Below are 16,548 nucleotides of genomic sequence, written 5' to 3'. Positions count from 1 at the left end.
TGAGCATGTTCAAGTAATAGACGGAAAAGCCAGCAGTGAAGGAAGGACTGAATACAACAGCAGGAGAGAGGGATCCTTTTCAGCCCAAAGTCCCCGAGGAAGCAGAAGGCGGATCTGGAGCACCAGAAAGAGCAACGCCGCTTGCCGCTTTGTAACAGGAAGCCAATAAGGGGTGGAGCTCGGGCAGATTTGAACCCTCTGGGTCCCCCCGGCGTGCTTGCCAAAGGCAGGTTTGCTTTGAAGCACAGGAGGAGAATTATAATAGACCTGAGAGCCCAGGGAGAGGGCTGCAGAGTTCAATAAGAAGAGTCAGGGGGTCCCTGAGTGGCTCAGGGGGGTTAGCGCCTGCCTTCGGCCCGGAGCATGATCCTGGGGTCCCGGGATCGAGTCCCGCGTCGGGCTCCCTGCATGGAACCTGCTTCTCCTTCTCTCTGTGTCTCTCATGAATAAATAAATAAAATCTTTAAAGAGGAAAAAAAAAGAAGAGTCAGAATCGTGGCCTTGGGCAACCTCTGAGAAAGCAGTTTCAGTAGTCGAGGGAACGTTAGTCACACTGTCGGCTTTGGAGTGGGAGTAGGTGGTGAAGAAACGGGCGCCGTGGGTGCAAACCAGAGGGGGAAACGGCGGTGAAGAGACAGCGACCCGGCGGTGCCAGGAGAAAAAGGAAAAAAAAAAAAAAAAAAAAGGCGGGCCGGCGGGCAGGTGGGGGAGTGAGGGCGGGGGGGGGGGGGTCATACTTCGGAGGGTCCCAGAGCAACCTCGGTCAGGACCGGTCCTCGCTCGGAGGCCCCCGAGGGCGCACCGGGTCCTCCACGGCCCCGGCTGCTGGGCTGCACCCCGCAAGGTGCCCCGGGGCCCCCGCCCCCGCCCCCGCACGCCCCGAGCTGGAGGAGCCGGCGGGCGGCCCCCAGGGCTCCCCGCGCTGACTCTCGGAGAGGAGGGGCCGCAGGGCCGCGCAAACCCTCCCCTCCCGGGCGCCCCGGCCCGCAGACCGCAGGCTCCGGGACGTTTGCAGAGCCCCCGCCGCCCCTCCTCCCGGCTCGCTCGGCCGCGGCCCCGCAGCCTTCCAAAGTTCCCGGGGCTCAGGCCGGGCCCGCCGCAGGGGACGGGGGGGGGCAGGCAGCCGCGGGGGTTTCCACCCAGCCGCCGACACCCCCGGGGAATTCCCCCAGCGGGCCACACTCGCGAAGCCGCCCGCCTTCCTGCCGCCGATTTCCGCCGCCGGGCTGGTGGGGCTCGGGCCACGCCTCCCGCGCCGCTCCGCTCCGCTCGCGAACCCCGGCCGCCTCCCCGCTCGGCCGGAGGCGCCCGAAGGCCTTCGGCAAGTTCCGCCGGCGGCGCGGGGGGGCGGGGCCGCTCGAGCTCCTCCGGGCCGGGCTCGGCTGTTTCCGTGCGCGGCCGCTGCGCACTCGGCACTGGGCGGCGCTGGCTGGCTCCCTGGCTGCGGCTCCTCAGTCGGCGGCGGCTGCTGCTGCCTGTGGCCCGGGCGGCTGGGAGAAGCGGAGTGTTGGTGAGTGACGCGGCGGAGGTGTAGTTTGACGCGGTGTGTTACGTGGGGGAGAGAATAAAACTCCAGCGAGATCCGGGCCGCGAACGAAAGCAGTGACGGAGGAGCTTGTACCACCGGTAAGAGGAGCAGGAGGAGGAGGCAGGAGCCGGAGAGAGCCGGGGGGACGGAGGGGGGACGGGGAGGCGCCGGACAGCCGCGCTCGGGGCCTTCCCCTCGCAGGAGGGGCCGCGGTAAAGATGGAGCCTCCGCCCGAGCCCCACAACATCGCCGCCGCTCGCAGCGAACAAAGAATAATGGCGGCGGACTGGAGCCAGCGGCGGCCGGGGCGGCAGCGACTCTGCCTGCAGCCAGCGGCGGCGCTCATGGCGGGGGGCGGCGGGCGGCGGGCGGCGGGCGGCGGGCGGGGTGGGAGCCGGCGGCCGGGGGTGTGTGTGCGGGCGGGCGGCCGGCCGCGGAGAGCTGGCGCCCGCGTTCCCGCCGCCGGGCCGGGCCGGGAGCCGGGAGCCCGGAGCCCGGAGCCCGGAGCCGCCCCGGGGGAGGCCGCCCGCCGGGCCCGGCCGCTCGCCCGCCCGCCCGCCGCCCGCCGCCCGCCGCGCCCCCGGCCCGGCCCGACCTGGCCCGACCTCGCCCGCCCTGGCCCGACCTGGCCGGGCCGTCCGCCGGGGCGGCCGCGGGGGGCGGAGGAGGAAGAAGGCGACAGTTGAGGGCAGAGGAGGTGAAGGCGCCTGCCTTCCCGGAGCCCCGGTGCCTGCCGTGCCCGCTCCGCCGCGGGAAGCGCCGCGACGTCTGACCTACTCTTCTCCTCTCCACTCTCTTTGTGCAATAAAGTTCGAAACCAAAGGTTTCCTCTCGTACTGTATTTTATTCGTGCCCTTTCCCCCCCCCCTCCTCCTCCCTCCGCTCTCACCGCGTTGGGGAGAGAAGACTGTTTTCTCTCCTTTTCTGCTTAAGTTGAGATGAGGAGAACCGTGCTTTTGAATATGATTTTTCACTCTCTCTCTCTCTCTCTTTTTTTTTTTTTAAACTCAGTAGTCATGGAAATGCATTCTTTTGGGGAGGAAGGCCGGGTGCGGGGGGGATGCAAAGAAAAACATTTGTCAAACTTTTGTATAAAAAAAAAAAAAACTGTTGGGATCCTGTAAAAGGGAAGCTGGTGTTTGAAAAACGGTTTCGGTTTTAACCCTTTTCAATAAGGTAATAACAACCCTTGAGGTCTATCATTCTGAAACACTTCGCTGAAACGAGTATTAGCCGATGCACTTTTGTTTTACATCACTTTTTTGGGGGGGGGGGTGTGCACGGGGGTCAACCGTGCCAGCGAGCTTGGGTCCTCTGGATCTCTCACCCCCTACTAAGTTTCCCACATATTGCTGTCGAAACTTAAATAAGAGACTGATTAATACTAATTCTAAAAATAGGCATTTAAAACTGTCCGGTGTTTGCCTCGCCTCCCATGCAGTAAGTAACCTCGGCCTGGGGACCCACAGAAGTTGAAGCCACAAGCCTTTATTTTATTTTTTATTTTTATTTATTTTTTATTTCTTTGCCTTTTGGGGAAAAGGAACGACAGAAAAGTCACGGACACATTAAAGATTAAAAGACGGTCTTTAAAGGATCTGGAATATGACCTATTTAAATTTGTCGTAAGCGTCCCGAGAAGTTAGGATTTTTATCCTAGCCGTAGCTCGCATCAGTTCTGCCTTCGAAAGGTTTGGTTTAAAAGATAACTTTGGTTGCCAGCTATTGAAATCTTTTCACACTCACAGCTCATTTCCTGATTTAAGAGTAAAGCCAAAACGGTTTATTTTAGGTGGTGCGAAAGATGAACAAGCTATTTGTTTTGAAATTACTCCCTGTCGTAGTAGGATAGCATTGTGATTGACGGGTACGAGGATTCTTAAGAATAAATATGGTTGGTAATGTAAGCACTGTCTTTTGATTTTAATTTATCCGAGCCCCTTTTTTCAAAACCTACTTTACTCTCTTGTAAGTCCAGAAAAAAACACATTAGCAGTGCCATTGCTGAGAAACTTAGAGATATAGTAAAGAGTGTTTACATAAGGATTGGGGAGGTGATTTTATTTACAAACACTGAAGAAATTATAGTATTGATGATGCCACAGATTACTGTTTTTCCTTCAGATTTTCTGCAAGCCAGGATCAACCGAGCACAATAGTTTTCCCTTATGTGAGAATGTATGAGAGCGACTCTTTCTCTGTGAATTAAAAATATATATATTTATTTTCTGGTGGATTTTTTTCTTGTCTTATCCAAAAGAACTTTTTTGTTTTATTTATAGATTCATAATCTGCACTTCTTAGCAATTCCAAGTGGAACTTTTCAAACTTACTAATTTTTGAATGTTCACTTGGAGCATGGTTATAATTACACTTAGGTCACCTAGGGATCAGTAAATATTACAGCTAAATCTCCTTGTACCTTTTTTTAAATTGATACATGGATTCAGAGAGCAAATCTTTGACTCAAACTGAAAAATGTTAAAAGGCCACTTCTTGTGGAATTTAAAACAATAGTGCTACCTCTTTTTGAATGATTTTTTTTTCACCTAAAAACCTAAGGAAACTTAGAAACCTGATTCATAAAATCATACCTTCCTTTTCCTGCTTTCTGAAATTAATTTTCTTGATTATATCTGATTAATAGAAATTTTCATTTTTATAGAGAAGTAGCTTTATCTCATCCTGAGTCATTGAGCTTTATTTTTTGAATATATGGTTATAGTAAAACCAAGTATGTGTACCCCACTTCATTTATTTTAAAAGTTTCTTTCATTTTTTTACACAGTAGAAAAAATTAAACAATGCTTCCAATGTATCACTGAAATTTATAATTTTATTTATTCCATAAAACAGCTTCCCAGATATGGTTATATAGGCTTGTTTATTGCAGGCTGTGTCAGTCTTAAACACGTGTTTCTTTTTTTTTTTTTTCCACGCATATGTTTCTTGATGTACAATGTCACCTTCCAGTGTGATAGCTTCTTTATTAAATAGTATACTAGGTAGTCCGGGAATGGGGAAAAATGCAAGGGTTTTTTTTTTTTTTTTTTTCCCTCACTCATGTGTGAACTCATCTCTACTGAGGAATCACTTGAGGCAACAGTTTGTGGTAATTCAAATATTTAGTTAGCATTTACTGTGACAGACAATGTAGTTGTGGAAAGAGCATTGGGTTGGGTTCACAGGCCTGGGTTTCATTCCTCTTGTTGCCACTTACTATCATTCATGTGCCTACCCTCAAATTTTGTGACCTGCGGAAGTTTCTTAATCTTTCTCAACCTTGGTTTCCTTATCTGTTAAATTAGAATACCACCTACTTTATAGGGCTGTGAGATAATTATAAGGTACCTCCTTAGGGACACAATTAACGATACCTATTCATTTTTAAGCTCTATTTTAACTTCCTGGCTGTGGGACCTTCAGCAGATTTTTCTTCTCCACTCCTCAATTTTCTTGGTCACAGACGTACTATATCTACCTTCATAGAAATGTGGGTGTGATGTAAGTTAATACATATTAAATGCCCAGCATTTTACAAGTGCTCAGCAAACATTTCCTATAATTTAAAAAATTATTCATTATTATTGCATTTAATACACTTGGCCAGAAGTGGCAATGAATCCAAAGATGACTTACATTGTTTTATCTCTACACTCAAGGAATTTTGGGGACATGATGACTAATCTAAGGCAGAATATATGTCATAAGAAAGCAACCAAAGGAGAGAACACTCTTGGTGAAGTAATGGAAGAAAGGAAGATTATGTATTTATATTTCCAGTTTTATTTTTTAATAAGTAATTCATGCAGATAATCCGGAATTCAAAACACATAAAATGTAATATAGCAGATGGCCATGTGATAACAGCCTCACGCTCATTCCCATGGCCCAAGTGTTGTCAGTTTCTTCTTTGTCCTTTCAGAGGTAATTCTGTTCCTATAAAAGTATGTGCTCCCCACCACATGCCCCACACTTTTTTTTTTTCTGTATCCTGCTTTTTTTCACCTAATATGGGTTAGCCGCTGGTTTATATCAGTACATAGAGCTTCATTTTTTTTATGAGGTGTTTCGTTGTATGGATGTACCTGTATTTATTAACCAGTTAGCTGATTTTATTTTTCGGTCTTGTATGACCTTTTAAACTAAGGGAATCTGTCATTATGCCTTTATTTCTTTAAATGAAAGACCAGTTTCTGACAGGAAGTGGTTATTTGAACTGCCTTACTGCCTCTTTAGCTCTAGTTTTTAAAAGTTTTAGTGAAATGATCCAGATGTGCATGAAAAGGCAAGTTGTGTAAAAAGTTAATTCACAAAGTTAGTTCAGTCTGAATTTAACTCTCTTGTTGAGATTCCTATACCCGGAACAGACTTCTTTCTATTACTGCAGCCAAAAAAGTGTCTGTAATTTTTCCTTTAAATGAGAAAGAACATCCCCTGTAGTCCAGTCTTTTTTTTTAAGCAGACTATTTTCATGCGATAGTACTACCCAGTAATGCTGATTAGTGTACTAGCCTTTTCCCAGTTTTTTTTCCCTTATATTCTCATTAACTTTTTCTTTGATGGTTTTCTAGTATTTCTTAGTGTAATTATCAGTGAGTTTTATATTTGATACCTGAGTAGATAGCAATGGTAATAGCTAATAATACATAGATAACAAGAAAAAATTGAGTTTCACTGATATGTTTGTCTACTTAGACTTTACTGCTTAGATGATTGTGTGGTGCGTGCGTGCGTGTGTGTGTGCGTGTGTGGGTGGGTGGAAATCCCTGGTCAACCAATTGAACCAGTTAATACTCATTTCAACTAGAACACAAAACAAGTTTCAGTACTTCTCTTTTTCTTTCGTGGCTCATCTACGTAGCCTTTAATTATAGTACATTTTACATGCAGTTAGTGTATTTATCTTTTAAATACACGTGCTGTGTTTTAAGTTGATTAAACTTAGAAAGAAAATGATATATAATCCAGCAGCAATGACACACATAAGTCTCTTATCTTTCAAAAAAACCAAGTCATTAAATGAAGCTGTTGTGGTGCATATCATTTTTTGTGTGCTCAAGTCGACAGTTATATGTGTGAAAGTTCTTAATGTAAGAATATTGCCTTACTAGTATTTTGAGGATTTACAGTAATTTATATAAAATATTGACATATTTGGTTTTTATCTGCTCAGTGATTAAATGTTTACAAAGGACTAATCTTTACAGATTTAGGGGGAATGAAGATAATTGAAATCTTAAGGCAGAACATTTTCCTTCTGGAACCTATCTATCGACTACCAGGGAGTTAAATGATTTCCCACCATATCTTGGAATCCAGGAAATTGTCTTTTGTGGTGGGGGTTAAGATCATGAACTAATGGGACAATATGCTAATGTGAAAATGACTGTTTTCCTCTGCCTATTTTATATGCTAACTTAGTCATGATAGAAGAGCTTAATCCTGGCTAACTTTCTGAAGCTGTAAGATGAAAGGATGGTTTTAAACTCTGTACTAATATCTGTAAGTGTCAGTTTTTGAGACTTGTTTGAAACTTGGATAAAGCGTAGCTATTGGATTTTCTTATTCAGAATACTTCTCTCTCCTCAAAATACATAAACACTCTGTTTTGTTTTGCATTCTTAGCTGTGTCAGACTTGGCCCTACAGAGAGATGTTTTGTTATATTTTACCTAGAGTTTTACTCACCTGTTTTCTAGGTTATCAAAAGAAAAAGGGGGGGAAAGATTAGTCATTCATATTCTGGTATTTATTCCGATAGATAAATAGAAGACACTCTTTTACATTTCCAATGATGAAAAATTACCTTTAATATATATTTAATCAGTTCTTGAGGCTAGTTACATAAATTTCAACTTTAAAAAAGTAGTACTCCTTGATAAACTTAAATGCCCAAGTTGCATAATCTTATGATTGAGGTGAAGTAATAAAGGAGTTTACCATGAATGAGATGGGCTATCAGAACAAAGATGAAAAACACAAGTTTTCTTTCTGCTGTTGGATTAATTTAGGATCTCTGAATAATAAGGAGCAGGTTTTGGCGAGTAAGAGGTCTGAAGGATTGATAGTGAGTTTTTTGCAAAAGCAAGAAGCAGACTGACATTTTGTTGTAGAAGAGAGAATTAAGTAGGAATTTAAAATTGCTAAGAATGACCTTGGTTAAGAGTAGAGGGTAGATCTGAAGTTGACTTATACCAATGGTAATAGAAAATTTATTTCCCAAAGGTTAGTGAATCTTCTCTAAAACTTAAGAGTTCATTCTTAAAAAAAAAAAATAATTCTTCAATTTTAAGAGTATGTTTAATAAGCTGGTTATTTAGAATATATCTAATGAGTTGTTTCTAATGAGTTTCTGGTTATAATTATATGATAGTATAGATGTAACTAAAAATGTTTGTAATTTAGCCAAAGCTGAATAGCCATTATTTAAGTATTGGTTAGTAGCTTTGTTTGCTATGACCAGTAATACTGATGCTTTTTTAATTTACTGTCACTTAATCAGTCTAGGCATTTATTCCATGAACATTTATTGACCATTGACTTTTTTATAGTAAGTGAAATAATCATGAGAAAATTTATTCAGTTAGTATTTTTATAGATATGAAATGAAGCATTATGCTAGTTGCTGTAAACAGTAAAGCCTGAGTATATGGCTCCTGCTCCCAGAGAACCTACGTACAGTAGTGGAGAGACAAAAGTAGTGTAAGAAAAAGACGTATGCATGGCACAATATCAGTTCTTCACTACTGCCTTGAAGGGCCGTAGAGTTTAGAAGAGGAATTTAATGAGGAAAAGTTTTATGAGAAAATATAAGTTGAATACTGAAGAACTTGGATGGGTAGCGATTAAAGGGAGTCTAGGCTGTGGCAAGGACAAAGATGAAGACATGGAAGTAGAATGAGGTACAAAATCAAGAAATAACCACTTTCAGTGAAACATTTTAATTTGAAGTACCATATTTTGAGAATTAATTTGTTATGAAGAGCTTATTCTGTTTGTATGTGGATAGTGTATTACTCAAACTCTACGATGTTGGGGGAATTCACACTTAACAAACTTTTATCATTAAGGAAGTAGTAACTCCTTCATTTTTTACAGATGACTAAACTGAACCCTGGAGAGCTTAAATGATTTATTTGCTGGTAGAGCCTTTTCCCTGTGCAAGAAATAACAGTAAGCATAGTCATCACTGTTTTTGTAGCATTATCTTTTTGTAAAGGAAATTTTCCTGTTTCTAGCTTTATTAATGATTACTAGGATTTTTTTTCCTAAACAGTAATAGTTTAGGTTTATAAAAGTTCGCTTGGAGGAAGTGTTCTAGCTAAGGTATTAAAAAATACATAGGTTTTATTATTATACTAAGTAGATCTACATCAATAGGAGGGGCACCAGGCTGGCTCAGTCGGTAGAATCTGTGACTCTTGACCTCAGGGTCATGAGTTCAAACCACACTTTGGTGATGGAGCCTACTTTAAATAATTAAATTTTTCAAAAATCTACATCAGTAGAAAGATTACCATAAGTAGCCAGCTCGTACTTTATTTTTTTTCCATAATTCATTGTATGTCTGTCATTTTGAATCGGAAATTTATGAGCTTAAATCATTGTTATTAAATACTTATTTGGAGGGAATTTATAGGCAACCTGGTCATAAAAATTAGTTTGTACTTGCCCAGCTCTGTATGTGTGTATAGATCTGCATGTATATCTTTATATATAATACGTATTTTATCTCTTGTTAGCTTGTAAGCTTTTTGAGAGAAAATTTCTTGTCTGTTTTATACTCTAGTCCCCATAGTTTTCGGCAGAACGCTTATTATGTAATAGGCACAGAAAATTTGTTTAATTTAAAATTAAAATTAAAATTTTATTTGTTTAATAAATGATTCCTTCTTGGGAGGGTCACAACTTTGAAAGGCAGGATCAAATACAGCCCCCCTATAGAGAGGTACAGATTAAAGGAAGCAGACATATATGCTTCAGACAGTTAAAACTTAGTGAAATACAGATTCATTCTTTTTAAGAGCCAAGGAAATTAGGCTCATTTTTCCATAGCTTAAAAAGAAGTTTTTCTACTTGGAGTTTTCATTAAGTTCTGATGCTTTACTAACACTTTTTGCCTTTGAGACCTGAGAAATGGCATGAGATTGTACTATTAATCAAAATGACCTTATCAGAAATCACTGGCAGGTTGGTTTAAAAAAAAAAAAAAAAAGTACATCACTGATTATACTTGATGTTGATTCTTTAAGGAATAAAGATAAAGATACCTAAGCTTGAAGTGAATCTTTCATCAAAACCGTACACAGTCTTTGCTGTTGTCTGCTTATTATTTATTGGCTTTGTAGCTTTACCATGGCTAATTTGTAAATATAGTCCAATATATCCTTGGTGCCTTAGGTGTGCTTGGGCTTTTTCTAGCAAGCAAAGCATAATAATGTTTAGCCAAAAAAAATTATATATATATATATATATATATACACACACACACACACACACACACACACACACACACACATATACATATACATACACTTAGCATGTGGCTTAATTGTCCATGTGGTTTAACTGCCAAATATACAAAGAATTCTTCACATTTTGTAATATTGGAGGCTATGTGGTATACCTCTGCAGTCTTGTAAATTCCTTGCAAATCTCTTCACATGTCTAGTTCTCCATCTGTGAAGTCAGAGCTAAAACCAAGATTCCTGTCTTATGACTTCTCCTGTAACACATGCTGTCTCACTTCAGGAAAAGTGAATTGTCACTCTTCAGTGTCTAATTTGTAAATAATTCACGAAGAATAGCATTTCAAAATTTAGTTCAAAACAGATCTGTCAAAGTAATAAATGTTAACTCTCTAAACACACTTGGGTATTAATTTTCCACTTGAATGTAGTGATTTTCACGTAGTCCCTTGGGTTTAAATATTTAACTTGAGGGCATAACTTTTGTGGATCCTTACAGTTTTAGCATTGAGCTAGTTTATGAATCAGAACTTAAAATTTGAAGACAGTTTCACTCCTTAGTCAACACAGAAATTGCTTTTCTATAAGTAACTGCATGTAGGAGGTGTATAATCCTTTTTTCCTTAAAAAAAAATTTAGCTTCAAAAAATCCATTTAATAGAACTTCATGCAGGAAGTTTATATAGGATCACATCTTTGAAATGCTTAAGGTGTAAAAAGCTGTAAACATAGTGTTGGATGGGCGAGAAAGGAAAATAGGGAGGGATAGGATAAAATGTTATCATCTAAAATAATGCACAGTCATGGTTGCTGCCTTGCTAAGCAACACTGTTTGTCTCTTGGTGACCAGATACATGAAGCCTTATTTGAGAGCCCAGATAAGTCAGTCTTACTTAAATACATTTTGCCAGTACTTAGAAAATAATGACTTTGATTTGAGAAAGCACTAAGCTTTTCTCTTGAAAGTTACTGTAGAATTAGTCACATAGGATGGCTATCATCTTGCAATTTTATATAAATCATGTAACATTTTTCTAATTCAATTCTGCTAAATATTTCTTTGAGAACAATGTCTTGTGGCACATGCTACACATTTAAAAATAACATTAAAAATAGCATTCAGGGGATCCCTAGGTGGCTCAGCAGTTTAGTGCCTGCCTTTGACCCAGGGCATGATCCTGGAGTCCAGGGATCGAGTCCCCCGTTGTGCTCCCTGCATGGAGCCTGCTTTTCCCTCTGCCTGTGTCTCTGCCTCTCTCTCTCTTTCATGAATAAATAAATAAAATCTTTTAAAAAATAGCATTCAAATACTGTGGTAATCACAAAAGTGCAATAAATTGTAGAATATGAATATTGAACTTAAAGCAGTCTCTGATTTCAGTCCAGTGAACAAATATATCAGGGAATTAATTTTAGTAAATAACCTTGAAAATTTTCCCTTTACAGTATGCTGCCTTTTTTGGTAGTGGTGGTTGGGTTATACTGATACTTACTATTAATACAAAGAATTTATTAAAATATATAAGCCAATTTTTAGGCTTTTATTTTTGTCTTAAAATGTTTAAATCTCATCAAGTTCAAATCACATAATCAACTTCATGTACAACTTTTCTTACCTTTCTATAAAACCTAGATGAGAGGCAGAAATATGGATTTGTTCTCCTAATTAAGGGAGAAGGACCTTGGTAGGAGCACAGAGTAAACTTTCTGAAAATTCTGTCAGAATTTATTTAATAAAGACACAGATTTATTTTAGTTTATCACACATCCGTTCATATTTTCTCAATCATATATAACTTCATTTTGGAAGGGTGTGATTATTCTAACTTAATAAAATTTTAGAGTTGAAGTCAGTATCTGTGTTGTGTTGAGAGGTGTGTGTGTGCATATATACATACCTATATGTTATGTATACACATACAACATTGAATCTGCTATTTTCCTTTCTGGTTTTAGTGAAGATATGCTAAATTTAATACCAAAAGACTTATTAGCATTAGAAACCTGGAGCATTGGTAAATTTCCAGTATTGATGGCATACATCTCAGTTGCACTAGATTGAGCATATGATAAATGACAAGTATTTCAAAGTTAACAACCCCCAAAAAATGTACAGGGGGAAAAATAGAGGAAAAAAGGCAGTGCAACATAGTTATTGATGCTTGGAAAGCCAAAGTCTGTAGTGTAGCACCTGAACATTTTGTTACTTTCTTTAGTAAAGTAATCATAACACTTAAGAAAATTAAGACATATTGGCGTTGTTGAGAATATGTTAGCAATGCTTCAAACGTTTATCCTAAAAACTAAATAGGTATAAAATATGTACAGCATATTCTTTATCACCCAGGGATGTTTCTAGGTACACTTCTGCAAAATATTTTTAGCAGTATATTTGACTGTGACATCAAAATAGTCCTGTAGTTTTATTTTTTTTTAATTTTTATTTTTTTATTTATGATAGTCACACAGAGAGAGAGAGAGAGGCAGAGACACAGGCAGAGGGAGAGGCAGGCTCCATGCACCGGGAGCCCGACGTGGGATTCGATCCCGGGTCTCCAGGATCGCGCCCTGGGCCAAAGACAGGCGCCAAACCGCTGTGCCACCCAGGGATCCCAGTCCTGTAGTTTTAAAATCATGTGCCCAAATGTGCATTTTGCTATGGTTGCCCTGGATGGAGACTATACTTCTTCTAGTGTGATTTCCTTATATCTTTGAGCTTTTGAGTTTAGAAAGAGTTGGCCACTTGCTAGAGTGCAGGAGGATGTGTTTTCCTTATTTATAATTAAGGTCATTTACATTTTTAACAAGCACAGCGAGTATTCATATGTTCCGTTAGTTATGGGTACATTGTCCTTCAGTCAAAATTCATAGTTCATTTCTCTGAATATGGTAGGTATTCATCTCAAACTAAACTGGAATAAATTGGCCATAGATTTAGGAATTAAAAAGTAAACTAGGTTTTCGGGAAGATGGGTTTATTTTTATAAACATGAACCTGAATAGAATCCTAAGATTTAGGATCCTAAGGACTGAGGTACTTATTTCCTAAAGGTAAAAATAGTTCAGGAAAAAGAACAGAGTGAAGATCTGTACCATTCGTTCCTTTTGCTTAATAATTTTTAGCAAAAGTGATGATACGGACTTGCATTCTTGTTTGATGAGCTTAGGTCAACTTGGTAGAGCCAGATATGGAAATAGTACTTCCAGAAATTGTTCCTGATTTGGTTAGTTCTGTATAGGTATTGAGTAGTGAATTTAAATGCTCTTTTATCAATGAGAGTTTCACTTGTTAGCTTTAAAAATACTGAAAACCTTCCAGCATCCTTCTCTGCTTGCTTTATTTATTTATTTTAGAAAGTGAAGGGGGGCGGGGAGGAAGGATAGACTCTTAAGCAGGCTCCACATTTTGAGCGGTGCTAGATACAGGGCTCCATCTTCCCAACCCTGAGATCATGACCTGGGCCAAAATCCAATCAGACACTGAACTGACTGTGCCACCTAGGCACCCCTGACCTTTATTTTTTACAGGATACTTCTCACCATCTGATTTATTATACATTTTACATACTTTCTTTCCCCATTCCCACACACTAGAATGTAAGTTCCACAAAGGCAAAGTTTTTTTAAAAACAAATTATTTTGTCTATTTCTTTTTCCCCAGTAATTTGATGGTGCCTGAGATATGTCCTCAGATATGATACCCTATTACAAGTATAATGTATATAATGTGAGTTGTTAAAATTGAAGATATTGATGGTTTTATGTAGTTAAAAATGGTGAATTCTTTCAGGATATATGGCTTTATAGCACAGAAGTAAAATTCACTGTAATATAAAAATTCTAAACTCAATAACTTTAAAGAGACATCATTCTCAATTTTCATTTTGTCCTAGGAAGTAGTTACTGATTAGAGTGACTCTTCTGTTATCATTTGTCTTTTCTCCTTGCTTCTGTACAGAATCTGACACCAGCCAGAAATTCACTCATTTCTCTAAAGGCAGGCATACTAATGTAAGCCTTTGCTCATACCATTTTTCTTATCAGAAAAGTTATTCTTCTTCCCTAAATTTATGATGCTGTGTCCATCCTCAGTGCTTCTTTGGAATTCCCCCACTCTCTTGACTATTGCAGAACATTTTCTTTTCTTTTAAATGTCATGGAACCACTCATTTGACACTTAACTGAGAGGTTTATCTAAACTACATTTTAAAGTTTTAAATGTCTACTGTCTTTTCTACGTAAAGGGTACAAAAGTGATACAGCCTTAGTTAAGTTCCTTGAAGCTTTCTAAGATGAAAAGGAAAAACTTCTTTGTCCTCTTTAAATTTAAGAAAAGAGGCTATAAAACTACTTAATAACAACAGTTGTGACCAGAGCAACATAACGAGTAAAAGAGATGCTGTCCACCATGCAAGAGAATCTTTATTGACTGGTAGTCTGGTGTTGTAGCATTTTCTTAAAGTACTGTTAATTGTCTCAAATTGTATTGCATTCTCATGATTTTATAAATCAGTAAGTGGTACTGACTCTGTATTAATCCAAGATCAGAAGACTGGGTGACCTATTCTTAGTGAATCTTTCTGCTTTTACTGTATGTATATATATTACTGTAGAATAAAACGAAATACTTCATTTATTATATATACTGTTAAGTGCCTGCATAATTATGTGCATTATGTGTGTATACATACAGCTGGTGGTGTCATTTCCTAGATCAGAGCATTTAAAATTGGAAGAGCTCTTTCGATCTTAGTTTTTTTTTTTTTTTCAATCTTAGTTTTTACAGTTGAGGAAACTGAAACACAAAAAGTTTAATTTTTCAGTTTTTCCAATGACCACTTGGTGACAGATCCAGCTTTCCACCAGGTGTTAAGCTCACTTTCCCCCCTATTCACAGCAGCATTGTTTATTCTCTCAAGAATAATACTAAGAATCACTTCACTTTTTAATTTTCATATTAAAGGCACAACTCTCAAAAGCATTATAGCAAAATGATACATATCTTTGTGAAATGGTTTGAGCATTTTTTTAAAAGATTTTATTTATTTATTCATGACCGAGAGAGAGAGAGAGAGAGAGAGGCAGATACACAGTCATAGGGAGAAACGGGGAACCTGATGCGGGACTCGGTCTCTAGGATCACGCCCTGGGCTGAAGGCAGCGCGCCTCTGGGGCCGCCCATTTTTGTTTCTTTTAGGCATGATACTGTTTAGAAATTTGTTATGAACTTACTGTTTCCAAAGGATTATGTTTTTAGTGATAAATCATGAAAATCCCCAATCTTAAATATCAGTATCCCCCAAATTTTGTAGTTCTGAATTACCGGAATCAATATCACCAGTCGGATCAAGAAACACCAGTCAGCTAATACTACTAGATTTTCAGTGATTTCTAAGTAAGATCCAATCCAATCCAGGTCCAGTATTTGTAGAACATTCCAAGTTTATATGTACCTGATCTTTTACTTATTTTATAGTAGTATTCGGTGTTTTTTTATTTTTTGTATCCCTGAAAAGCATTCCTTTGTGTAGTGAATTAAGAATCTTCTTTCTTCAAACAACTTTGGAAACCCACATATTAGCTATCGTAATTGATCCTGTGTCTGGATATTGCAGTTCTGGCTAGACTGCCCCTGGGTTGATAGAAAAATTGAAGATTGTAGATATGATACTGTAGTATTTCTTCTCTCACCACCTGAAGATATAAACAGAAAAAGGGCAAAAGTTTTCAGAGTCCAAAAAGAATACACCCACTTTAAATGTTAGTTTAGTCTAGTTGAGAGACTATTTTAATACCTTTACGGTACCCAAAAACAAAAAAGAAAAAAAACCTTTACTGTAAGAGCCAAAAGAATAGTGGCTATTTTAGTTCAGAGAGTTCCTCATCTGAAGCAAATTGTTATTCCTTAAATAATTCTCACTTGCACTTTGAGAACAAAGCACTTTAAGAATTCTCTGATAAAAGACCGTATTTGTGCTGTTGCTTTGGATGTTGATCACCTACTTGAGCTAAGAGTCATAAAAATTAAGAAGGCTGTTCCCTTATATGAAAAGGATTAATGAGAGAAATGATAATGCTTGAATGAGAAATGATCATAAAACCCTGACATAAAATAAATTAATTAATTAATTAATTTAAAAACCCTGATAGTTTACATGAGAGGATCACACTTTGTTGGTGATTTTTTTAAAGCATTTTATCTAGTTAATGCAAATCACAGTCCTGTTTTTAATGTGTCCTTGTAGCTACAATTATTTATGTTAACTAGTAGTTTTGTTTATTATCATAGTGTCATTTTTTTTCTGCAACAAAAAATTATGATGCCCTATGCCTTAAACGTCAGAAAAAATAAGTAGTTCTGATACTGTATAATAAACAGAAACAGAAGAAATGCTATCTGTGCTGGAGATTGCCTTTAATCAAATGAGGAAGTGAAATATATAAATGACAGCACAAGTTCTAAAAACAAAAGGTGGCCAGGAGTAAAATCTTCTAAAAATGGTGGTGTCTACTCTGTCTACAAAGGATGTATTATGATCACTTTGTATTT

General features: G+C 39.3%; 2 protein-coding genes across 12 annotated transcripts in view; one reads left to right on the top strand and one right to left on the bottom strand.

Annotated features, from left to right (window-relative positions):
* Positions 1–1,385: 1,385 nt before the first annotated feature.
* The window catches only part of CREB1 (cAMP responsive element binding protein 1), a 62,833-nt gene continuing 47,670 nt past the window's right edge, over positions 1,386–16,548 (top strand). For 2 of the 11 annotated variants that reach the window (XR_011997724.1, XM_072741046.1), the window contains exon 1: positions 1,396–1,626. The gene's annotated coding sequence lies outside the window, so the exon portion shown is untranslated. Of the gene's footprint in view, positions 1,627–16,548 lie in introns of all 11 variants that reach the window. The other 9 variants (XR_011997726.1, XM_072741044.1, XR_011997727.1 and 6 more) reach the window with 7 other exon arrangements.
* METTL21A (methyltransferase 21A, HSPA lysine) overlaps positions 14,936–16,548 on the bottom strand; it is a 70,014-nt gene continuing 68,401 nt past the window's right edge. The window contains exon 5 of the transcript XR_011997730.1: positions 14,936–15,692. The gene's annotated coding sequence lies outside the window, so the exon portion shown is untranslated. The remainder of the gene's footprint in view (positions 15,693–16,548) is intronic.

Source organism: Vulpes vulpes, chromosome 16, assembly GCF_048418805.1.
Source record: "Vulpes vulpes isolate BD-2025 chromosome 16, VulVul3, whole genome shotgun sequence".
Taxonomy (NCBI): Eukaryota; Metazoa; Chordata; class Mammalia; order Carnivora; family Canidae; genus Vulpes; species Vulpes vulpes.
Note: the sequence above shows the minus strand (reverse complement) of the source record. Positions and strands in the feature narration are given on the sequence as shown.